The sequence below is a fragment of the Onychomys torridus genome, chromosome 2, assembly GCF_903995425.1.
Source record: "Onychomys torridus chromosome 2, mOncTor1.1, whole genome shotgun sequence".
NCBI classification, from domain to species: Eukaryota; Metazoa; Chordata; class Mammalia; order Rodentia; family Cricetidae; genus Onychomys; species Onychomys torridus.
In genome coordinates, this window is record NC_050444.1 from 111,286,645 (window position 1) to 111,313,465 (window position 26,821).

The 26,821-nt window shown below is 39.2% G+C and overlaps 1 long non-coding RNA gene across 2 annotated transcripts; it reads right to left on the bottom strand.

Moving 5' to 3' along the window:
• Nucleotides 1-428: 428 nt before the first annotated feature.
• Nucleotides 429-16,561, bottom strand: LOC118577453. 2 transcript variants are annotated; one of them, XR_004944202.1, is made up of 6 exons: nucleotides 15,054-16,561; nucleotides 9,161-9,242; nucleotides 7,315-7,383; nucleotides 4,725-4,846; nucleotides 3,968-4,084; nucleotides 429-907 (listed from the first exon to the last, which is right to left on the bottom strand). It is a non-coding gene; the product is annotated as an uncharacterized LOC118577453 (long non-coding RNA). The 2 variants fall into 2 exon arrangements; XR_004944201.1 differs by lacking the exon at nucleotides 15,054-16,561 and having other exon boundaries at nucleotides 9,161-9,688.
• Between the last annotated feature and the right edge of the window lie 10,260 nt (nucleotides 16,562-26,821).

Below are 26,821 nucleotides of genomic sequence, written 5' to 3' on the forward strand. Positions count from 1 at the left end.
ACATGAAGGAGTCTCAAGGTAGTTGTGCTGAGTAGAAAAGCCCCACAGAAGAATGTGCACTGTATGATCCCATTTATATGAAACTTTAGAAAATGCGAATCAATCTAAGAGACTTAAGCAGTAGGTGCTCAGGGATGGCAGGGCTGAGGGAAGGAACACAAAAACCACAAGGAGACATCCAGGGGTGGAAGACAGTCATTGTCTTCATCATGGTGGCATTTTTCCAGATGTGCATCGTAAGTGCCAAAATAGACCAAACCATGACTTTAAATATGAAGACTTTATTATATGTCAATCATGTCTCAAAAAAACTTTAAAAACTTTCAGTGACGTTCTGAAATTTCATCCTGTAACTAATTTTTTTTTTTTTTTTTTTTTTTTTTTTTTTTTTTTAGAGAAGGAAGTTTTCTTGGGATTGAACCCAAGGCCTCATGCATGCTAGCCAAGCATTCCACCACCAAGTTATGCCGCCTGCCCAGCACATAAATATTTCTTATGTCTCTCTTTTATGGTAAACTGTTATCTAAATTAATAACATTTGTCATCTCTAAAATTAGTTTTTCTATACTACATAAACATTTCAAATAAAATACAAAAAGAAACTTTAAAATATATTAGTGTTCCAACATTCCCTTTGCCCTGTGAAGTACTCCTGAATCAGAGAAATGATATCAGTGTCCATGCTCTGGGACACAGCCCATCTTCCTGGCAACTGATGACAGGTCACTAAAAATGAGAAATAAAGGCATCAACATTCCAGAGGAAGATCCATAACAATCTCCTTCTGAGGCCCCAGAGATCCACGGCTTGTGTCATCAAACTGCTTGCTGCTTCAACTCCTAAATTTCAGGATCTGACTGTTCATCCAATAAATTCTAGCCAGAATCTGTTTATGTTTTCTGCAACCCTAAGAGAGAGAGAGTTAAATAGATATTTAATTCATTTCTTTGATGTTTATTGTATTTTCTATCACAAACAGCCACACAACTATTACAACATAAGGTGCTCAAATAGCTAGGAAGCACATTCATCCAACTCTTCCTTGAATAAACTTTCATCCAATTGTGCACTGTCAGCCAGATACCATACCAGATATTTTCACAGGTCATTCAAATCAACCTCTATAGCAGGCTTACATTTATGTTGAGAAAGCTCAGACTAAGGAGCCTCACTTACTTATGTCAAAGAGTTTCTAGCTGGTACTGGATTCAGGATATGTAAAGCCTGCTTAACTTCCGAAGTCATAATTGCCCCTCTCTCCACATTCTAGTCCAGGGAGGGTATGCTTTTATTTCAAGAGTGAAGTCACAATGTCCAACCACTGTGGCCTGTGGCTGTGGGGAGGGGGAGGGGAGGCATCCAGATTCCTAGCCCTGATTCTGCTCATGTGTGACAACAATGTCCTCTGACCACAGCTGGAGAGATCTTGACACTACAGGACTTGTGCCCTAAGAGTAGATGAACTATCTGCTCTGAAAGTCAGGACAATCAGGGTCCTTTTATTCTGGTGCTGATGTCTGTTACCTAGTAATAAAACTTACCAAGAAATTGCAAAACCCTGAAAGTAAAACTGGCCAACCATAGGAAATGACCAAGCAATGCCACCCACATCAAAACATATCGGCTGTGGCACTCTTCTGAGAGCTTGGGGCGCCTCTGGAAAGCTCAGGCTTCAAGTTGCACAATTCCTGTTGTCCTGGCTCAGCCTGAAGATCGCCCACTGCTTTCCTGCCCTCAGGGAGACAAGTCTACCTGAGCAGAGAGGCTCATTTTTTGTTTGTTTGTTTTTGTTTTTCGAGACAGGGTTTCCCTGTGTAGCTTTGCGCCTTTCCTGGAACTCACAGAGATCCGCTTGGCTCTGCCTCCCGAGTGCTAGGATTACAGGTGTGCACCGCCACCGCCCAGCTCATTTTTAATTTTATAGGTTCATTTTAATTTAAATATACTAGTCTTGAGTTTAAAATGAAGCAAAACAAATGGGGGGAATCCCTAGATTCTCATGATATATTTGTCTTTTTGATCTGTAAAAATATGGAGATTACCCAAAGCTAATGAATACCAAAAATCATCATGGTATCATTTGCAATAAAAAACTGAAATGAACAATGAATAAGTAATGTTAGCCAAAAGAATATCCATATTTTTTAAAAACTGAACATATAAAAGTATCTCAAACTGAAACTACAGAGGGTGATATTCGTGATTTGCTAAATGATTAAAAATAGTTGGTGAGATGGCTCAATGGGTAAGTGTATTTGCCACTATACTTGATGACCTAAAGTCCACTCCTGGAATCTACATAGTGAGAGAAGAGGATGCAAAAATTGGTAGGTGGGTAGGTGTAATAACACACCTAATAATTTCAGCACTTGGGAGGCTGAGGTAAAAGGACCCAAGTTCTAGGACAGCCTAGGGTATATAGTTAGATCTTGTCACATAAATACCAAAATATTTAAAAATCGGTGTTAAGCTTGACCTAAAAATGTGTACAGTGTTTGTTACTGTACGTGGATTAGGAAGAGAAGATGCTAAATGCTAACAGTATTGATGCCTGAGTACTCATGAAATTCTTTGCATCTTCCATTTATATTTTATCCCTTATTAAACACATATATGCTAAATACAATATTAGGTCCCAAAACAGAAAAAAAAATATCCATGATTTGAAAAGCTCATTAAATATGAAAAAGAAGTGTAGCTTACTTAATAATGTACCGCTGTGGGATGTTCAAGTATGTCAAATGTGTTGCTCTGACTGGTTAAAATAAAACACTGATTGGCCAGTAGCCAGGCAGGAAGTATAGGTGGGACAAGCAGAGAAGAGAATTCTGGGAAGTGGAAGGCAGAGGCAGAGAGAGCTGCCAGCCACCGCCATGACAAGCGAGCGTAAGGTACAGGTAAGCCACGAGCCACGTGGCAAGTTATAGATTAATAGAAATGGGTTAATTTAAGATAGAAGAAGTAGATAACAAGAAGCCTGCCACGGCCATACAGTTTATAAGTAATATAAGCATCTGAGTGATTATTTGATACGTGGGTTGTGGGACCACAGGGGCTTGGTGGCACCTGGAGAGAAGTTCTCAAGCTACAATGTACCAATGGCAATACCTTAGTTTAGTAAATGCATATAGCTATATAAGATATTAACATTAAGGAAAACTAAAGGGTACATGGGAACTCATGATGTACTATTAATGCAGTTCTTCTAGAAAGAAATATGTATCTGTATCTACATGGCATATGAACACAGTATGAACTGAAACAACGTAGTATATACAGGCAGCTTTATTTCCTGTGTGTATCTTGTTCTTCCAACTTCTATAGCCCAGAGTTTCCTCCAGATAACACAGATGCCAGTGTAGACTAAGACTATGCAAGTATGGAGACAGGATAACCGACTGATTGACTTGTCTTTAGGAAAAAAGACTAAAAGAGGTACAAAAGTCATTGTAATGTTACTTTCCTCCCTCTTTCAAGAGTTTGCAACTGTTTCCAAATGTATTTTAGATCAATGGTAAAAATACTAACAAATTAATAATTTTAACTGGATGAAACTACATTATAAGTGAAAATGTATGACATTTGCATTTACATGGCTCACTTTAAATATTAATAATCATTATGCTAATCATTCTGAAGCAATACCTAACAAGGATCAGTAAAGGCTCTACTGCAATTATTTCCAAGCATTCTTCTCCCACTTAGGCTCTCAACTACACACATTGTTTCCTTCCCTAAAAGTTACATAAACAATAAAATGCTTCCCAGAAGTTCAAGACCAATTGCTAAAACATAAAGGCAGAAAATCATGTGAATTGTATCAATAAAGACACTGCATCTTTATTAACTGTAGCAAGTAATTCATTGACACAAAAAGTCTCTAATATTTATAACTGGTTTATTGTTTGCCTTTTAATAGTAAATTTGTGTTATTTAAGGTGGTCCCTGTAAGGCCTTACTAGCTTACCTGATAGCATGATTTCCTGAGTAGAAGAGGAAGAAGGGCAGGCATGGGAAGGGCTCTGGGAGACACAAAGTAGTTAGTCCCGGTTGATTTCAATGGCATGTGTCCATCGAGTGTCACCTGCAGACAAAGGGAGACCGAGAACCTCTGAGAGAAGGGCTTGGCTAGTGCTGTGAGTTCTTGGTGCAGAACCCTACAGTCTGCCTGCTGAACCATCACAAGACACTTATTTGAATGAGAAAGCTCTGTAAAGATATCTCTTGGGCTTAGGACCATGTTCATTTAAAGCAATGCTTCTTACAGGAAATTTTTTCAAATGCAATCTTACAGATCTTTATTCATTTAGCTAACAATTGTCTAGAGTGCTTACTGTTTGCCATTAAGTGCATTACTGTTGTAATTAACAGAGTGGATTTTTTTCCCCCACCACAGGAAATTTGTGGTGGAGGCAAGCAATGAGATGTGAATGCACTAAGAAAGAATTCTTTTTAAAGTGTTAGGAAATAAACAGGGCAAAGGGTAAAGGGGGATCTCTGTAGGTAAGAAGATCCAGAAAGGACTCTCTGGGGCAGTTATAGTTAAGGTGAGAGTTGGAGGATAAGAGGACAGACAGTCGTGCAAAACAACCAGGAAGATGGCTACAGGACACAAACCGAAAAAAAGGCTGGTCCTCAAGCTGGAATATGAAAATGGGGAGCAGCTGCCTTGATGGCCATGTGACCTACACATTATAGGAAGATATCAGAGACATGAGGTTTACCTAAGAAGACAATCTGTTCCAAGTTCTACACTCTCCTTGCAGACTTCTGCACACATCTGGTCTGCCACAGTGACATGGAGTTGCTGAGACCTGTCCAGGAGCTTTCACTAAAATCTGGATAGCTGAAACACAAGTGAAAGTTCCCATCAAGATTCTATCACTTCCTGGGAGACAGCCTGTACCTATGAGTCAAGAAATGAAGCCTAAGGCAGCATTTGTTCCTGTACTTTGTGACTTGTATGGCCCCATCTCGGGAATACTGCACAATTCAGCAATCACTTGCCACATCCCACACATCATCCACCATTTACATAAATCAAGGCTTTCCATTTGTAATTTATGTTTTAGCATTTAAAGAATACCTTGCTAGTTATTTTAAATACATAAATCAAGTCAAAACCCTGTTATAAAATATTAGAGGTGTCATAAGACCTCTGATTTATTTAACAATGTGTAACTTTTTTAAAATCTCAATTTATTTCAAGTTTTTAGGAAGAAAAATGGTTCTCTGCCTTATCTTGTTCTTATTTTTATTCCTTCATTTGAGAGATTACATCTCAGCTCAAACCATTTTTAATAATAAGATATGCAATTTCTAACTGTTGATATTTTAAAAGAATAGAAATGATTAAGATTAATCGATGTAGCATTTGATATACTCCAATAATATATTAGCCTAAGCAGAATTGTGATTCATGTCCAATAGTCAAGGCTTTATATTTTAACTTCATCTAAATAGAGAGAAATTTACTCTCTTACTTGCTTGAAAACCAGAGCTGCTATGCAAGGGGAAGAAGTGAATAGAGACTCACACATTGCTAGGGAGCCCACAGCTTACAAATGACATGTATCCACAGGAAAAGACTGTTAGGTAGTACTTTGATACAATGAAACAAAGAAAAATTGTGTCCAGGGACCACATAAAAGTTCTCAAAGTTAGAACTTCACACAAAGTTGGGAACCCAGCACATGAAGCAGTATAATTACACCTGTAATGCCATTTGTGGAGAAAAAGAGGGAGGGCTATGAACTCAAGGTCATCCTGGATAACAGTGAATTCCAGGCCAGCATAGGCTACCTAGAAGATCTTATCTCAAATAAAGCAGAAAAGTCTACATAAGGAAGACATTGAAAAAGACCAAACCTTAATAAGCAAATAGAACAATGGAAGAGATTCTTTCTTTCTTCTAAGAACTCTGCCCATGCTAGGTCTCAAGTCAGAGAGATTCACAACTTTAGGAGCCAACTTATATATAGTTTCCATATACTGGGTCTGAGAATCATAGAGTTCGTGGTTGATCTTAGAAAGAACTGATAAATTTATTCACTTATATTTGATTAATTTCTGTACTTACTACAGTGTGTGTGTGTGTGTGTGTGTGTGTGTGTGTGTGTGAGAGAGAGAGAGAGAGAGAGAGAGAGAGAGAGAGAGAGAGAACTCAAAGAAAAGCCACAGAATCACATAATGCAGGTCCTCTTTTGCACATTTTAGAACAGGCAACAAAACAATTCATACTTTATCATGATATTCAAAGGCTTTAACATGATGACTTTTTAGCATTTACCCAAAAATAATAATGTGGCAATGTTGAACTAAGATTCATTTTAAATGCTGGGCAGTAGTGGCACATGCCTTTAATCCCAGCACTCGGGAGGCAGAGGAAGGTGGATCTCGGTGAGTTCGAAGCCAGCCTGGTCTATAGAGTGAGTTCCAGGACAGCCAGGGCTGTCTCAAAAAACCAAAAAGAAAAAAGATTCATTATAAAATGAGACTATAATTCATGATAGAAAGGTTAGAAATGCAAATGAAAATTAGCTTAATCAGTCCTACATTAAATGTTTATTCTTATAAAAATTACTAAATTTAACAAAAAGGAGGGGTTGTGGAAAATCAAAACAGATTAGCAACTAAGTGTCTATTTGATATAGAAACAAACAACAAAATTAAAATACAAAGGACTCTGGCAGTCTAATATAACAATTTAAACTTGGGCTTTTCTACCCCTAAGAAATACAGAATAAGAACATTTAAAGGGATCTCTTTTTAAGATTTATTTATTTATTATGTATACAGTGTTTATTATGTATAGAGTATTCTATCTGCATGCCAGAAGAGAGCACCAGAACTCATTATAGATGGTTGTGAGCTGCCATGTGGTTGCTGGGAATTGAACTCAGGACCTCTGGAAGAGCAGTCAGTGCTCCTAACCTCTGAGCCATCTCTCCAGCCTAAAAGGATCTTTAGAAGCATTGTAGTTTTCTGTATCAACTCAAGCCTACAGCAACGCCCTCCTTTCAATTTCACTTCTCTCCTTATTGTTCCAGTGAAGAAACAAACAAACAACCCCACAACATTGTTCTCTCCTCCCAGCTGCAGTAGTATGCCAACCCTGAGCGCGCGCGCGCACGCGCGTGCATGCACACACACACACACACACACACACACACACACACACACACACCCTCTGAATTCACATTACTCCCAGTACACACACCTCTTACATGCATGGTAGAAATTTTGGAGGATTCTCAAAGCAAGGACAAGTGCTATGAGGTCAATGAAGAAATACTGAAAAAAGACGTAACTTACCAGCATCAATTCAAATATTTGCAGATATTTTAAAAGAAAGAGAATTGCTTCTGAGGTCTAAAAAGCCATCTGGAGACAGGAGAGGGAGACAAAGAGACAGAGAGAGACAACGACAAAGATAGAGAGACAGAAAGACTTCATTCTCAATAATAGTAAAAACATAGCAAAGTCATTTTTTTTTTGGAGCTGAGGATTGAACCCAGGGCCTTGCTCTTGAAGCGCTCTATCACTGAGCTAAATCCCCAACCCGCAAAGTCATTTCTTAAGGGAAATAAAGAAAAATGGTTAATAATAAAGCTTAAATTGGGCAAATATTTAAGAACAAAAAATAATTGTAAGCCAAGACATTGGATTAGAAAGTTTAATATTAACTCTTCTCCATTTACCATCTACCCCCACACAATGGCAATAAATACAGCAAATGAGCAACAAGAAGTTAAAGAGTGAGGATAAAGAATGAGAAAAAATATATTTACAGCTCAAAGTTAAATACATCTTCTTCAGTTCACAGCCTGTCCCATAAGATGAAAGAGAAAAATTCAGATATTTGAATTTGGTTCCCAATGAAAAGCCATCCTCTTAAATAAAGTACTTCACAACTGTCCTCTTTCTGAATCTCATGCAGTGAGTCATCTTCACACATGTTCCTATTAACACTGGCTCGGGCTCCTCAACATTAATGTTTATTTCTGGGGGTGCAAGTAACCAGATCTGATTTTGGGGGGGCGGAAGAAGAGTATATGATTTGGCAAAATGTGTCGAGAAGAGTGTTAAATTTAGCCCCAACTTGAAAATACAAGTATTTACCTAGTATTCTTTCTTTAAAATTGAGCTATATTCATATTAAATCTACTACATTAAACAAATACAGTGGATAGGGAAGTTAAAGAGCACGCTGAGGAGACACTGAGTGTGAAGATGCTGAGGTACTACACAGGACCACTGTCTGTGTACCAAGCTGATGGAAATTACATGTTTGTAAATGGGGCTAGTAACCCTGTAATCTCAGCGCCCCAGAGGCTGAGACAAGAGGCTTGCAAGATAAAGGCCTTGTACACAGGGAGACTGAGTGTGTATTATCTACCCTTCAGAATGATACATGCTAATCATATAACAACCAACTGCATGTGATATGTGGATCACACCTGGACCCTAATTTGCACAAACCAAATGAGAGAAATTATCCATTATTATCATGTAAATTCAAACTTGGATTTGGATGACCTTAGAGAAGGGTCCTTATGCATTAAAAAGTTGGTCCTGAAGTATTTAGTGGTTAATGGTAAGATATTTGAAATTTTCTTTAATATTTTCAAGTCAAGAAATAAAGGCAGATTAGTTAAAATAATATGTGCACAATGTTATAGGAATAGGGACAGGTACATGGGAGTTCTTTGAAAATTAAAAAAAAAAATTTTTTCTTTGAAATCCAACATGATCATCTATCTTCAAAGGGGACATAAATATTATAATTTATCTAAGTACAAAATGAAAATATTCTAAATTCTCTGTAGTAGCAACAAAAATTAAACTTTATTTAATTATGATAAACCAACCTGAAGAAAACAACTTAGCAAATAAAATGACAAGATGAAAGCCCAAAACAACAAAAATGCTCATGAAGTCGCCACATTAGAATGAGAACTAACTGGAAGCACGTTATTCTGAGAGTTTAAGTTCGTATGGTACAAATAAATCGTACACACACAGTAACAAAACAGGGAAGGGTAAGTGTAAGGATGGTGACATGTTTGTCACATGATGATACAACCTAGCTTCTGAAACAAAAGATGGTGACATGAAGACAATAACAAAGAACTGACTCCATGCAGAGGCTGACACGCACCTTGCTACACTGGAAACTGTGTCAGCTTTGATCTTGGACAATCTGGACAAGTTATTTAAGCCACCTGAGGATGCTTCCTCATCTGTAAAATGAATGCAACCACCCTTTAGGAACAATGCAAAGACTTAGACATGGTAAGAGTAAACGCCTGCACCTGCGGCAACACAGACACACAATACACAGTCAAAGAGTAGTACTCGGGGTTATTATCATATTCAAGATGGAAGCATACCATGGAAGTAGGGGTGGGGTGACATAAACCCACAGCGAAATGGCCTCAGACTTTACACTGACAGCAAATGAAAATAGGGCAAAGGGCTTTAAAAGTTCCTGTAGGCCAGGTGCAGCTAAAGGGTGGCAGAAGAGGGGCCCAGAATTCTGAGTAGTGGTACAGTGAGCAATGTGAGCAGGGGGGAGGTGAACGAGACCACCGAGGGAAGACTGGGAACATCCAATGCCACACGATGCTCAAATTTCTCTGCAGCTCAAGGCAAATCCCACAGGACTGGAGGGAGAGAGAAATGAACATGAAAAAAAGAAAGAAAGAAAGAAAGAAAGAAAGAAAGAAAGAAAGAAAGAAAGAAAGAGAGAGAGAGAGAGAGAGAGAGAGAGGGAAAGAAAGAAAGAAAGAAAGAAAGAAAGAAAGAAAGAAAGAAAGAAAGAGAAAAAGTACCCAGAGGATCCAAACTGAAACAGAGCACAGGACTGCCCAAGAGCTTTATGAGGGGCTAACAGGATAGGGCTCTTTGTGGTTATGGACAATCTCTAAAAGATCATTAAAACAGGAAAAGGGTTTTGAAGCTTTAATGATCTGGAATTCATGTAAGATTACCTCTTCTTGTCTATTTAATGAAATTGAGAGGGGGGTGATCTAAAAAGTCCCAGAACTATGGCCAGGCCCTATGACAAAGCTACCCCTAGAACACTGGGACCCGTGTCTTGTCATACTTCACTGCACTCTGCCAACATGACCATCCCATTTCCTTACCATCACCAAGCCAATGTGTGTACCACATTTATGAAACATAGGCAACTTTCTATGTCTTGTCACACACTATAAAATGCAATCACTTAATATCTTTCATATTGCTATGACATCATGTTATTTTGCTGCATGCTAACAATGAAAGAGAATGTATTGAACATCTGTTCATCAAATGCTCTATCAGTGCCTACTATGTGTCAGGTACACAAAAACCAATGGGACAGACTCTATCATCAAGGAGCCTGTGAATATCCTTAGGTACAGCACATCTACAATTCCATATGACCCAGGGAACACACTTCGTTCAGAGTGTCTTGGAAACAAAGAGAACAGAACTCAGTTGGTCTGCGAAGTGAGAGTGGGAACAGAAAAGCTCAACAAGAGCTGAGGCTGGAGAAGACCCAGAAGAAAATGACTGCTCAACAGACAGGAGGCAGAGGAAGGCGACCCTGACCCTGATTGACATTCTCTGCTGCATGCTTGCCTGTGTCTATTAGACCACTCAAAGATTAACAGGGTCCTGGTACCTATCATTATTAATTTTAGAGAGGAACAGAGGCATAGTGAGCCTTGGTATTGATAGATGTGTAGAATATGTTAATCATAATGCTCATTAGTCAGCTAAGTTACTATTTTTTCAGATGGTTTTTCTCTACTGATCATTTTTTATATTTAGCCATTTTTCATCTCCAATGAAACATTCTTGCTCCTTAGAAGGAGGGAGAATGAATGTGTTCAATTTATATAAATACACATACACATACACACACACACACACACACTATATATATATATATATATATATATATATATATATATATATATATATATATATATACAAACATACATATATAGTATAAAAGAATTCAATATATGTGTTTAATGCTTTATATAATTGGATAATTATGTCATATTATACAATAACAAAATTTCTGCAATCTATTTAAAGTTATTAAGTGAGATTATTTAAAACAGGATGAAAAAATGGGCCTGGAGAGACGGCTCAGTGGCTAAAAGCAGAGGAACTGTGTTCCAGTCCCAGAATCCACATGGTGGCTCAGAACCATCTGTAAATCCACTTTTAGGGTATCTGTTGCCTTCTTCTGTGGGCACAGTCAAAACATTCATACATATAAATCTTTAAAACAAAAAAGCGAGGGAAGGTTTTGCTGTGTAGTGGTGGTACATGCCTTTAACCTTAGCACTCAGGAGGCACAGACAGGTGGATCTCTGAGTTTGAAGCCAGCCTGGTCTACAGAGCAAGTTCCAAGAAGTTCAAGGCTACACAGAGGAATCCTTTTTCAAAACAAACAAAAAATAGCATGAAAATAATAATATTTTCCTTTTATTTTTAATTCACTTGTTTATATTTTGTCCCAAGGTAAAGCTAGCAAGGTTCAGAGCCAGCCGCTCAGGACACAAGTCCTGCCAGCAATGACAGTAATTGACTCAAGGGCTGCCCCTCACTGCCCCTCCACGGATGACCTTTTAGCACCAGAGGCCTCAGACCAAGGCTTCTGGAAATTATCAATTTTCTGGTATTAACGACTATTAGAAACTCTGGTTCAGATATTCTGAGACCAAACAGATCTAAGCTATGTTCAAAACAGAAATCAAGACACCACCTCACAGGGGCTGCTCCTGCCTTTAGCGCCAGAAAGTTGAAGTTAAAAGTTCAATGTCTTCCAAGAAATGAGCAGCAAAAACTGACACAGGAAGATTGCATCATCCCTGATTTCTGAAATGTGAAAAGCCTTTCCCTCAGGGTATAGGATTCAAATATAATTGAAAATGATAATAAAAAGTATCTTTTTATCACCAAAAATCTTCAACCCCAAGCTATAGTTAAAAGGAAAGAACTACACATGCATCTCCTAGGAAGTTATCACACCTACATGTTTTCACAGACGTTTTATTCTCTCTCTCTCTCTCTCTCTCTCTCTCTCTCTCTCTCTCTCTCTCTCTTGTGTGTGTGGAGCTGAGGATCGAACCCAGGGCCTTGCACTTGCTAGGCAAGCACTCTACCACTGAGCTAAATTTTCAACCCCTTATTCTCTTTCTTGTCATTTCTAAAAGGTCAGGACTTCAGGGGAGGGGATGTGCTCAGCTGATTGAGTGCTGGCCTCACATGCATGAAGCCTTGAGTTTGATCCCTCCCTAGCACTATGTAAACTGGGCATGGTGGTGCATGCTTTTAATCCTCACACTCAGTGCTGGGGGCAGGAGGAGAAGGAGCTTGAGGTCATCCTCAGCTACATAGCAAGTCTGAGGCCAGCCTGGACACATGAAACCTTGCCTCAAAAACAAACAAAAAGGGTCAGGACCTCACATATCCAAACACAGCATGGATATGCCAAAGTCTTCAGTTATAAAGGCATGTACTTCACACCCAACTGTAGCACAGGTGTGTTGTACAAGGGGACAGTCCATTAACATAACTGGGGTGGTTAATGATACTCCTTGGGTAGCTTGATAACCCATTACTGCACCAGCCTAGGCCTGCAAGAGGATGGTCCTGAGTGTGAGACATGCCAGTGTAACCAGAAAATAATGCTGGCCGCACTGTCTGCATCACTGTATACAAAATACTTGTTAATGTGGCTCCAAGCAGAAGCAGAAGTGTTTTCAATCAGGAAGTTGAAATGGCCTTCATTTTGTCTAAGCAGCCTACCATAAATCAGACCTATGATACATGTTTTTAAACATGCTTAGCACTGTTTGTTCACAGCCTCAATTCAGACAATGACGACTTCAAATAACAACAATAGGCTTCTTCGATTCTCCCTGTAAGCCTCCAAGAAGTAAAATGAAAAGTGAGGGAGGCCTTTTCAACTTGCAGTATTGTGCAATTCATGTTTAAATTGATCATCTAGATTTCATCTTCTGACCTTGAAGCCACTCACTATTTCAATTGTAAAATGCAAATCTCAACCCATCTCCCCAAAGCATTCAATGATGGATTATATGGAAATAAACATATAAAACAGAATGCTTAGAAAGCAGAGTTACAGTTAATCTCTGATTCTCCACAAATTCTTCTATGCTTTCTATTCTAGTTACTCAAAACCTTCTGAAACTCAGTCCATTTACACACGTGGTAATATACGGACCTCTCTGGTGCCACTTATCCACAGTCAGGATTGGAGTGACCCTCTTTCTGGGCCTCACTGAGTCCTTTGTAAATGGAGGAGTCTTAGAGGAGGCTGTAAACCCCTATATGTATGGCATCTCCAACCATCGGCCAGGTTGCTCCTTGCCTTGTCAGAAAAGGGATGTGTGTGTAGCTCAAGCCAAGCAGAGTCCCAAGTTGTTAAGTTTTTCCTCCATTTGCCTACCTCAGATCTAAGTGCAATAAATAGTTATTTCATCTCATCCATATTTGGATTTATGGAAATTTCATTTAACAGTTTTCCTAATACTCAGGGATACCACCCTTCAGATAGGAACAAGAAAGTGAACAGAGTCCTTGTCAGAAGATGGATATGTCAGTTCAATTTCTGCATATAATAGTTTTTGCAGTACATTAAGAACAAATATGCTTCCAGATCTGGAGGCTGTGGCAGTTGAGGGCACCAACATTAGGGCAAACTCTCAGCTGAACATACATTTGCTGCAGCACCTCTGTACCTGAGCTCTCCCATGTTTCACAACCCACACTCCTAGGCCTTGGTAACACCTGGAAAGGTGAAAGGAGTTACTTGAAAAGATCAATGGTCTCCAACATAGAGTAACTTAAAAGCCAAAGAAAACTGCTACACTCTACCCTATAAACTAAGTCTTTTTAGCTGTGATTTTGGCAAATTCAATATTTTCTACTGGAATCCATGAGGTTCTGATCCATTAAGGATCATGGAGTACTAAGATGTACAGGTAGGTTTACCAGATGGCTATGGTCAAATGTAAAGATGCCCTTGAAGAACAGGTTCTGGTTACCTAACCATTTTCCTCTGTTTAAAAAAATAAGAAGAAAATGTCAATTTCATGCAGGCAAAGATTGATGTAGAAATGAAAGCTCTGCCTCGGACTGCAGTATTTATTTGCTTTTTAATAAAATTGATTTGGATCAATTTGAGATAACTGCTGGGAATGGAACATTTTCCTTTCAGGTGTGTCACTTATTTTTGGTTCTGATATGGTCTCAAAAGGAACATTGCTGGTGTTTTCTATGTGACATTGTAGTTCCAGAAGAGTTAAAATAAGAAACTACCTGCTTAATCTGCCAGAAAACCCATGAGAGGAGCAATCAGCTCTGGAAAGAGTTGCTAGGAAGGAGTATGCCTGGCTGCTTTAGGCCATGCTGTTTGTCAGTCTTTCAAAATTCAAGTCATTACGAGATGCTGATCTACTATAATATTGTGATATTTTATCTGATTACACTTACCTGATTGTGCCTTATCTGCTATTTGCCTTCCCATTCTTCCATGTATATTAAATGCAGGTGCTTTTATTATTCTGAGAGCTAGAGAGTGTTGACTGCTCTGAATATAAATGGGGATATTATATCATTAACTTGCTCTGAAAGCAGGGCCATTCACTGTGTAAATCACATGCAAGGTACCTGCTGGAGACACAATAAACCATAATGTCTTGAGAAAGAAAGCAATGTGGAATGGATAAGGAGATAAAAATTTAAGGCATTGTTAAAGAAGGGTAATCTTCAAAATCCTATTTGGTTCTTTCAAACTAGCATTGGTTGATAATATAACCTTTGTATTAGAAACTTTTTTTAAGTCAGGGAAAGAAAATCTTCTGGGAAGACATCACAATATGGGATACCAACACCAGAGGAAATGGTACAAGACACACAACCAGGGACAGTCTATGTTTATCTGAGTTAGGAGAACATTTTGAATGCAGCAATCTAATCTTCTAGAAGGATGTTCTTTGATTTGACAAATATATTCTTACCTTACTTGGGTGTACTGCCTGGACAACATGAAGAAATGGCCAAACGGTGTCAGCATTTCTAGGCATTAAATGGTGAAAACCTTAGAATGTTACTGCAAATTTCAAAGGAAGCACTATGCAGAGCACTGAGGCAGAACCATGACAATGTATGGCTTCCCAGCATTCTGAGGTTCTATGCTCTGCTTAGCTTCCACTGTTTCAGTCTTGCCAAAAGTTAATCCACGGTTACTTAAGCTTCAGGAAACCTATTTTCAGAACAAGTGTTATGTGAGAGTTTAAATGAGCCACCACCCTCTGCTGAAGAGAATATCCAATGGCTTGCTCACTCATCAGTGTCTCTACTCAGTTAGCAGATGGGAGCCACATCTCCCACATGAATTACCTCTCTTTGCTGTGACAAAAAGCTACGTAAGGGCTAGAAGTACACCTCAGTGTTGGGCTGGGATGAATTCTCAGAATTCCACTAACCAACAAAAAAATCTGAAAAGCACCTGAAAGGAGGGTTTAGTTTGGTTCACAATGTGAGGGTGCAGCCCGTCATGTGAGGAAGGCAGGGTGGTAGAAGGGGTCCTCGGCTGTGACTCCTCCCCTCCCCATACTTGAATGAAACAGGACATAGAGCAGTCACACTATTTCAGATCTAGAAGTGTAGAGAAAACAAGCATGAAGACCAATGGGGCCACGAGGAAAAAGGTACCCTGCCTATTTTCCTGATAGGTTCCCATGGGAGGTGACTCCTTGTGCTAGTACTGGCTGTCACCCAGAAATGCACAGTCCATACCCATACCTGAACCAATATGTTTAAAGCAAATCAAGGTTGCCCTGTCATCAGAAGAACCTCTAATACTCTTAAAGTACATGCTGGAAGGCAGAACGTAACTATGGAAGATGCTCTGGTCTTTTCAGTAATTCCAAACCTGCATACATTTTCTCAAGAGAGATATTTAATAGGAGTCCCATGATCTTGTTAAAACTTACTTGTTACTAAATAAAAGTAATTTTAACTGGCTATTATTTCACATTTCTTTAGAGGATCTACTCTGAAAATCATCAAGACAGAAATAAGAAATAAATGAGCTATGCCTAAACATTAAAGCTATAAGGTTTTTAGCAGAGGAGAAAGTGTGCCTAAGTCACAGAAACCAGTAAAATTTAAAACTTCAGCTCATCAAATGACACCATGAAGAAAAAGAAGAGTGACTGGAGAGATGGCAAGCCTCTGAGGAAATACTGGGGAAGCATGTCTGACAAAGGACTGGCGTCTAGACTGTGGCAAGAACTGCAACAACACAAAGAAAGACAAACAGCCCATTTAAAAATGGCGAAATGCTCAGAATCAAAATATATATTCACATTGAGCAGTGAACACATGAAAAGTAGCATGAATTGGCAGGAAGATGCAAATTAAAACCACGTGGAGAGGTCAGACACACATGGAGAGGGAAGAAGACACTTCTACAGTTTTGTTCCCTAACATTTTCTTTTTTAAGATTTATTTATTAGCCGGGCGGTGGTGGCACATGCCTTTAATCCTAGCACTTGGGAGGCAGAGCCAGGCGGATCTCCGTGAGTTCGAGGCCAGCCTGGGCTACCAAGTGAGTCCCAGGAAAGGCACAAAACAATCCAGAAGAAAACCTGTCTCAAAAAAACAAAAAAAAGAAAAGAAAAAAGATTTATTTATTTATTATGTATATATCATGTAGGACTGCAGGCCAGAAGAGAGCACCAGATCTCATTACAGATGGTTGTGAGCTAGCATGTGGTTGCTGGGAATTGAACTCAAGACCTCTGGAAGAGCAGTCAGTGCCCTTAACCTCTGAGCCATCTCTCCAGTCCCCCCTAACATTTTCTAAATCTAGATTATTCTATTCTAAATCCCCAGTCTTCTCCAGCTGAAGATTCTGGACTGAATATTTCTCTCTCCTCTCACATACACACAAAATAATAATGCTAATCTATAGTATTTGATTGTTAAAATGTATCTGAAGCAAACTGTTATTTGCCTAGTTTCTAGACTAAAGAATTCTTGGTTCAAAATAAACAAAAAATTGTGACCTCTCCTTAATTGCTAAGAGAAACCATCTGGGCATTGGTTCTTTGATGTTCTTTTTTAGGTTTGGCAACTACTATGCTTATTATAATACAGTTTGATGTATACAAACAAAAAATATATTAAGACTTCTATCATATTGTTATACATTCAGTCAGGGTCTTTGGTTAGGGATATTTGGAATTAGGAATCAGGTGTTTGAAATAAGGCCTTTTATCATGTGATTTCACAATGTGGACCTGGAACACTGGAAGTATTCTGTTTCATATAGTTGCCTCTGCACAGTGCTCAATACATGCAGTTGTGCACACAACAGTCAGGAGGCTGAGATGTAGCTTAGTTTGGTAAAGTGTTTTCCATGCATGCATAAAGCCTGGGTTCAATGTTCAGAAGTACCTAAATCAGGCATGATGGTGAATATCTGCAATCCTAGCATGTGGAAGTCAAGAGGATCAGAAGTTCAAGGTCATCTCCTGCTACAAAAGAACTCCAAAGACAGTCTGGGCTACATAATAGCTTGTCTCCCCCAACACCTCCCTCCCAGAAAAGAAGAGCTCATATTTCTTATCCTTGCACACTCAACTTACTGCATGAAAGATCAGATTCCAATATCTAGTTTCTTTTCACTGTCAAACTTTCTTCTTTTTTTCTAGATACTTCTACTTCAGGAGGCATCAACTGTACATATAGCCCTATTTGTCTACAATATGTGTGAATGACATTTCCATTAGCAAACACAAGAAATGTACAAATAACAAAAGTGGATGTGCCTACCTTCTTACTGACAGTACAAATTCTTTCAGGAGGAATGGTGCTTAAGAAGGAGCAGTACATTATCATAAAGATGCTCTACTCTCTTTACAGTTCTGTTGAGGTTATCTATCCCCAGTTATCGAATATTTCCCACAGCAGGCCCCTATGAAATGATATACCCAATAAAACTTCTAGATGTAAACAACTATAAAAATTACACAGATGTAAAAAGGTTTTCAAACACACAAACATATCTACAAAGAGCACCACAATGAGGAAACTGCTGTATGAAGACTATTAAAAATGTGACACAGGGAGTCTGGGGAGATAGCTCAGTAGGTAAGGGCTCCTTCTGTGAAAGCATGTGGGTCTCATTTTGAATACCCAGTGCCCATGTAAGAAGCTGGACATGGCTGTACATGCCTGTAACTCCAGCATTGTGGAGCTGAGATAAGCTAATCCGAGGAACTCACTGGTCAGTCAGTGTAGCAAAAACAGCAAACTTCTAGTTCAATGAGAGATACCATCTCAAAGCAATAAGGCAGAAAGCAATAGAAGACACACAAATGTTCTTCTCAGGCCTTCACATGTGTATACATACACCCACATACTTTTATGTGTACAACAGACACACACACACACACACACACACACAACCACAAATTTTTAACTATTTAAAATTTTCTTCCCACCTGGCCCATACGTGCCAGAGCCAATGGCACTTCATAGATCATATAAGTATCTCCTGACACCTCTTTCCTTGTCTTCTGATAGAAAAGGAATCATTTGGGTTTGTATTTCATTTGAAAGTTCAATCACATTTACTCACCTTTGGATCATCTCCTTGTTTACTCACAGAATTGGAAATGCTGGCAGTTTCCAGAGACAGAAACAGGAAGTTTAGGCAACGCTATGAGTTTTTAGTTCCTGTGGAGCATCTACTAAAAATATGTGGAAAGGGTAGGAAGGACTGCTAACATGTTATAAACATTCCATACTAAAAGGAAGCCCATTAAAGCTGTTCTAAAGAGAGGATCCAGGTTCTATTCCCACAACACACATGCTGGCTCACAACCATCTGTAACACAGTTACAGGGTATCCAATGTCCTCTTCTGGCCTCCATAGGCACCAGGTACAAATGTAGTATACAGATATACATGCAGGCAAAACACCATACACATAAAATAAAAATGGAAAGAAATAAAATAAGGAGGGGTGAAACTCCCTCCTGCAGGGAGCTTGTTAAGTGGCAGGAAGTAAACAACTCTGAAGATGCAGGAAGTCCCTGAAACTGACAAAATGCACTAGCCCCTTATTCCACAGGCAAATATAAATAGTAAAGACTGCTCAGAGACACTCCTAGACAAAAGTTGCCTAGAAGAGGCTCAGACCAACTGAGCTACCTGGAAGAAACACTCCCCAACCCATCAACCTGCCCACAAGTTGTGCAATGTACTCCAGGTTTTTATTTTTGTGAGATGTCAACCATACTGGGGTAGGCTCTTGATGATGCAACTGTCATTTAGTCATTTCTACTTTTTTAAGTAACCCCTCACCTATATTCCTGTAAGTAACCCCAATAAAAATCATTGCTTCATCAAGTTGGATTTTAATGGTATCGTTACTTTGGTTTGTTGTCAGTTCCCTATCTTAGTGAGTAGATTTTCATTCACATCTTAGCAGTAACAGTGTCAAACAACACAAATATGTGTATGTATACTTTTATGTATGTATGCTTTTATACAAGTTAAACTGACATACACATAGTACATGTCACATATAAATATGGCTGAAATAAAATAACAAGGCTGTCAAATGTTTTAATGGTGGTGTTTTCAGGGTCTCAACAAAACCTGTATCAACTTCTCTTCCCAAGACACCTTTGTTAAATTCAACTCACTAAACAGTCATAGCTAATTTCTGTGATAGCACAGAATGGTGCTTTTCTAGATCTCAGAGGGTAGGATGCCCCTCCATGCTTTCCACTTAAAATACAATGTGTCCTCACATAAAATGCTCAGCTGCTAACCCATCAGTTTTTGTCATAGAAATTCTACCGTCTCTACTGACATCCAAGCATCTAGGTTAGAAACAAGGGCATCCTTAAAAGTTAGAAGCTGAGCAGCTATTTGCTTACAAACTAACTCATCCATCTAGAGATTGATCTCTGCCAACTTCTCCGTGATTCTGTTACTCTGTTATTTATGAGGAGCCGTGGCTTCATGTTTCAGAAATTACCATCCAGTCAGCACTGATGGGTATATATTTGTCTTGCTCACCAGTGGCAAGAAACATACATAATAAATTCTTAGGAATGTTATCTCTTTCATTTAGAACCAAAACAACTGCTGAATTATTAATCAGTCATAGAATCTATTCATAGGTAGAAGGAAATACCACCTGTTACAGACAAAGACTCAACACTTCCGTGTTTCCAAGAACAGAGAAGTGCTCATGTTCTAATACCAACATCTAGGAGGCTTCAGCAGGAGGCTTGTGAGTCTGAAGCCAGCCTTAGCTACATAGCATGTTCCAGGCTAGCCTAAGCTACATGAAGAAATAAATAACACGCTAGAATCAAAATAAGAACATGTTCTTCATGACTAGAAAACTGTTTCTGAATACTTTTCAATTACTTTAATTCAATTATTTATTTCTTATGGGAAGATAGCAACAGATTCATTGCCTACCTGTCCAGTGATTTTTTAAAAATTAACTTTAAATGAACTTACTGTACTTTTATACTTTAAGGTAGAATTTACTAACATCTGCCTTTGTATTATCTAACCATCATATAAACATTTTAAACCATAAAACAGAACTTTACATCCATTTCCATTTTTTGCTGTTTAATAAGGGCCAAAAGCTGCTGTCATTCCAAGTATTTCTAGTCTTATTTCTTTAATACTAAAAAACAAGATGACAGCATAGTATTTCATCACCAATGAAGAAGTCCCAAAGGGGATTTTTAAATTTCATAGCAGCATAATTATCTCTTTGAGAAAATATTTAAGAGGAAAAACAGACAACTTAAGCCAAAACACACTGTTAAAAGAAATAGTGGTGGCCAAGCAGCTGCAAGGTGACGGGCCACTAACATTTTTACAAGGGTAAACATACTCTTGCGCAAAAACAAAGTATAAATAAATAAATTAACATAATATGCAATGCATTATATCAAATAAATACGGTAGCTTTTTCTTTCCCAAGACTCCCTACGTGAGGCACCACAGTGGAAATAATCAATTATAGATGATCAGTGCATCATTCAATCCCCACCAAAAGAGCTTCTTCTTCTTGAAACAGATGTACAGATGTGAATTAACAAGGAGATTCACAATTGGGCAACATTCAGAGAGTTGGGATGTTTGGAGCACTCAGCCCTAAATGGAATGTCTTCATCAAAACCCTCCTGAGGCTCAGGGCTGCATGCAGAAGAGGAGGAAGAAGGATTGTAAGAGCTCTCAGAGGTGTAATGACTCCAAGGAAACAGTGTCTTCCAAACACAACAGGGCTGATACACATATTAATGCGCAGAGACTGTGACAGAATGCATGAGACCGATGCAGACTCAAATCATCAAAATCCTAGCATGAAGAAGAGGAAGTGGGTACAAAGTCTCAACCCTACCCAAGCTATCTGCAAACTGATAGCTGTTGGGAGAGGGGAAAAAAAATGTTTTCTCCAATGGAGTGTCACTGGGTATATCAACCACACTGCAGGCCAGGTCTCATACCCAGAAATAATTGGTCAAAACAACACAGACCCCCACAGAGAAACCAGGGTAAATGAAGGCTCAAGATCTCCTGAAGAGTATGTTTGGCTCAAACTTACCAAGATTGGAGAAACATCCTCTAAATCAGGTCAAAATAGACAAAAGAAATTCTTCATTGAAGACAAACTCTGATGTGTACCCTAAACCGATGTTACACACTAAACACTTTCTGATTTTTGTTTATTTGTTGATGTTGCTTTTAATAAGCTGTTTGTGCTGGGCACTCTGACTCATGAATTGACCACTATTAGACTCCTTGGTGCCTAGAGTGGAGGTAGGGGAGACAAGCAGCCTCTCCATGTCAACAATATCTCTTGCTGACAAAGCACAATTCCAGCCCCAGAAGATACTCTTCCAGTCATGACTGTTTCAAATAACCTGCACCAGAATTTTTGCCATCCCAAGCCTTAAGCTCCTGAAGCTGTTTCATACAGGCCACAGGGAGAGCCTTTTTCTTGGCAGACAAGTAGAGACTGACTGCACTTGATCTAAACATAGTCTTTCATGCAAATGATGAAATACCCATGCCACACCTCTCTTCTGGCTAGATAAGCAGGCTATCTGGCTCACTTTTCATCAGGGACACCTTGTGCTGATTCCTGATATGGCAGTACTAGGGCCATTAAAAACCTTACAGTGGTCTTCTCTTGCTTGATTTTTATCATCAATAGTAGAGCAGGCTGAGGTAAAGAGACAGCAGAAGAAAGAGATGGAAGCAACGGCAAGAAAGGGCTGATGGGTTCAAGAGAGTGACTGGGAGCACAAATGACAAGTAGCAGAGGCCAGAAACTGCAGGCCTTCCCTACTGGAAGAGGTACTAAGGGAAAAGGATACCAACACCCTAGGCCCAAGAGCTACAGCGCTAGTTGCTATTAGAGCGAGTCCCCAATACCGAGGCCTGCTCAGACGCTCGAATGGAAGCAGACATTGCCTGCTACTCACTATTGCAAAGCATTACATTAGCTTGCAAGTGCCAGGATCACATTAAAATCCCAGCACAAGCCTCCAACTTAAGCATCTAGAGGTGTAAATCTCTGGCCTCTAAAGCTTGGCGCAATATGGTGAAGAGTGCAACAACCCACAAGGAACAAATCCTGACAAAAATCACATAAGTGAACACGAAAGTGGATCTTTTTTCAAGTCTAGCCATAAGGTAAGACCATAGCCCAAGTGACACCTCAGTTGTAACCTGTGACCAGTAAAGCTGACCCAAGTTCTGGCCCACAGGAACTGTGACACCAAGAAATGCCTACTTTTTTTTTTTTTTTTTTTTTTTTTAAGATTTTTTATTTATTTATTAGGTATACAGCATGTATGTCTGCAGGCCAGAAGAGGGCACCAGATCTCATTACAGATGGTTGTCACCCACGATGTGGTTACTGGAAATTGAACCTGGGTCCTCTGGAAGACCAGTCAGTGCTCTTAACCTCTGAGCCATCTCTCCAGCCCCAGAAATGCCTACTTTTTGAGGCTACAGAATTGAGGATGGTTACTTACACAGCAACCGGCAATTACATACAGCCTTTTCTTAGTTACTGAATCAGTGTTTTCTTTTCTTTCTTTCTTTTTCTTTTTCTCTTTTGGTTTTTGAGATAAGGTTTTCTCTGTATAAGTCTGGCTGTCCTGGAACTCACTCTGTAGACCAGGCTGGCCTCAAACTCAGAAATCTGCCTGCCTCCCCCTCAAGTGCCAGGATTAAAGGTGTGCACCACCATTGCCTGGCTTTGAATCAGTGTTTTCTGTGATTAGGTCCACTCTCTTACAATGATTCTGCTTCTGAATGTTCCACTAACTTCAAAGACAATGCTACTTCTTTAAAAAGTATAATATCAGAATGATCTTGAACCTCCTTCTTCAAAGCCTTGAACTCATTTTCATGTGAAAGATTCTCAAAGACTGCTTACAAAACACACAAGTAATATCCTAAATAACTCCAATGTGAAGTGAACTCAAGAGAAACACATACTGCCACTAGGACAGCTAAGGATGTGCCCATGGAAACTAAATTCAGAATTCAATGAAGAAATACAATACCCTCCTAAATGTGGAATATAGAAAGATAATTACATCTTAATATGCTAAGATGTAACTAACTAGATAATATTCCTAAAAGAGTAAGATATACAATAGGGATTGTTCTATTGAGTATAATACAGAAGAATCCATAAATAATACTGTTTGATGGGTCTGCAAAGAAAGCATAGCAATTTAACTATCACTTGGCTGATGAAAAGGTCCTTGTTGCAGCCCATCACATGTAAGATTTATTGTACTCAGCATCACTGTTGTGGAGCTCTCCTTGTTAGACGCAGCACTTTGCTCATACTCTTTGCTATATTTACAATCTAATTTGTGAACAGAACACAAGTTCATTGTTCCTTCGGCTATCAATGGATACTTTGGACATTTTCAAACTTCTTGCTTTATGAATAATAGGAACACTTTAGGATATAGTGAGCTGGCAGAGAGCATGCATGCAGAATTAGGCCCGGGGTTCTGGGTCTAGCCATGCATAAACTGGGTTCAGTGGTATACATTTGTAATCCTAGTACCCCAGGTGTAGGCAGAAGATCAAAACCATCTTCAGCTGCAAAACGATTCCCAGGCCAGCCTTGGATATGTGAGACCCTGTCTCAAAACACAAACAAACTAATGAAAAACAAAACAAAACAAAAAACAACAGCAACAACAAAAATACTACAAACCTTTCTTACATTGCTCTTCTGGTGTGATACAAAACACAGTTCTAACAGGCACACATGTAGGTGTCAGATTATTAGACCACAAGTGATTGTTCAGCTCCAAAGTCACACTGCTAAAACTCCGAAATAATGTACTCATTGTAGTCCCACCATTGATGTCCAAGAGCTTGAGTTGCTTGCCTGTCAATGTCAACGTTCTGAGGGCAGTTTCCAGGCTTCTCGTGTGGTTTGAAGTTGTGAAGCTGTGATGACTGCTATGGCCTAGCACCTTACTATTTCTCTCCTTTTTCAAGAATCGACAATTTATCTCCCTCGTAAACATAATCATAAACATGAAAACATAATCCTAAACAAAAATATAAGCATAATAGGTATTCTCATTCTCCAAAAACAAACAAAGAAATAAACAAAATGCAAATAATCCTAGAGTTTCTGGAGTGTTAACAATGTTCTTTTGCTTAACTGAAGTGGTAGTGAAATATCTGTTCAATTTACATTAATTTGTCTTCTTTTAAAGACTACTAAGGGTAAGCAAACGACCTGGATATTAAACTATTAAGGATATGACAACAGCTATTTTGACTTGCTTAGTAAAGTAAAGTACTGTCTGGACAATGAATTGACAGTTATCCCGATAAAGACACTGAAAACATGAAAAGAGCCAAATGGAGATTTCATAATTGAAATGCACAATGTAAAAGACTTTAAAGGATCCTGTACAGGCTTAACAGCAAAACTGAGACAAAATTGGAATGAACCAGTGAATTTTAAGATAGTCTAGTAAATTCTCTAATCAGAACAAGAGAAAAACTTTTTTTCAACAAAGCCTCAGGGATCTTTGTGACAATGTCAAAAGTGCTAATGTATGAGTAACTGGAGTCTCAGAACAAGAGAAGACAAAAAATAATGACAATATGAACGATGATACAACACACGAGAGTAACAGTTTATGTACCACTGACTTATGTAGAAACTCTGGAGGAGGCCGGAAGACAATAGAACAGTGCCTGAGTGCCTATATGGGCAAGAGAAGGCAAGACAGGATGCTACCCTCTGTGAAAATACCAAGAATGAAGGAAGCTCCACGTCTGGTCAAAATGAAGTAACAGGAAATGGATCTACTCATCCACAGAAACAACCACAGCCCAGAAAGGGCGCGTGAAGCAACAGTCCTGAATTCACCAGGCATGGCAACACAGAAGACATTCCTGTGAAGAAGGACACAAACAAGGTACGGCTATGGCCGTGTTGAGGTCTTCCAGGTCTCAGGTCAGGGAAACAGAACCCAGATAGAGCACAGCTCACTCCCTCAGGTGAGGAAGGGAAGTTTAAGTCCAGAAAGGCTGGATCAGCAAGTGTTCTCAGTGCAGCAGGGCTGAAAGAGCCATCCAAAGAGAGAACTCAGGAGCTGCCCCAGATCCCCACAAACGGGCAGCTGAGCACTGAAGCCAAGGAAAGGAAGGGGTGAGTAGCTGCGCCCCCACAAGCCCAGACACAGGGCCTGCTCACCAGGTGGAGAGTCTTAATGCTGCACCTCATCCATGTGTGTTAGACATGGAGGGTGTCTCAGTACCAGGGAATAATTAGCCCTAGGCTGAATATGACAGTTCTGCCTACCAGATATCAAAAGCAAGAACATAAAGCCTCAAGCTCTTCACAGTAACTGCATCTCGATAGAAAGGTCCATGACTACTTACGCAAATAAAATGCTGCACACCCACCAAAGTAACATGTTATTCACTCAAAAGTTGGTAGGCCTGCAAAGACACCAGAAAACTCTCCATGTGAGGAGAAAACCAACTCAACCAAACAAGGCAGGAACCGGCACGGCTGCTGGGCTAAGTGGACAAGCACGAGTTCCAAACGGTTTCAGGACTGATTCCTTCATATCCAGACAATATACAGAGGTGCCTACCGACTTCCTTAAAGGGAATACTGTAATGTGTAACACGAGAAATGTACTGAACGAGATCAACACCAGTTTAGCTTGATGAGTTTAAAAGACAGATAATTTTTAAATGAACAGAGCATTAGTGAGATTTGCTAAAAGACATTATGTTATATTTGTATAATTGTAGTGCTCAAAGAAAAATGAAAGGCAATAAGAATATTTAAAGAAATGATGGCCCTAAATCTTCTAAATGTGACTTGAGAAAATAAAATGACAAATCTAAGAATCTCAATGACCCCAAATGAAAGCATAATAGGAAGAGAATGCAGTAAACCACACTGCAATCAACTCATTCTTAATTAGCGATAAATAAAATTCTAGAGTTTATTGATAATTGAGTACTATTTGGGGATGAATATAATGAAGTACTGATATACATGACAACATGGGCAGAAGAATGATAAAATTAAAGAGCTAGGTACCTATTCTAGGCTTCCATTTATATGTAGCCAGGGTAGACAAGCCCAAGTATGAACAGTGTATCAATGTTGCCAGAGGCTAGAAGTAAGGCTGAAGCAGTGCCTTTATCAGTAAAA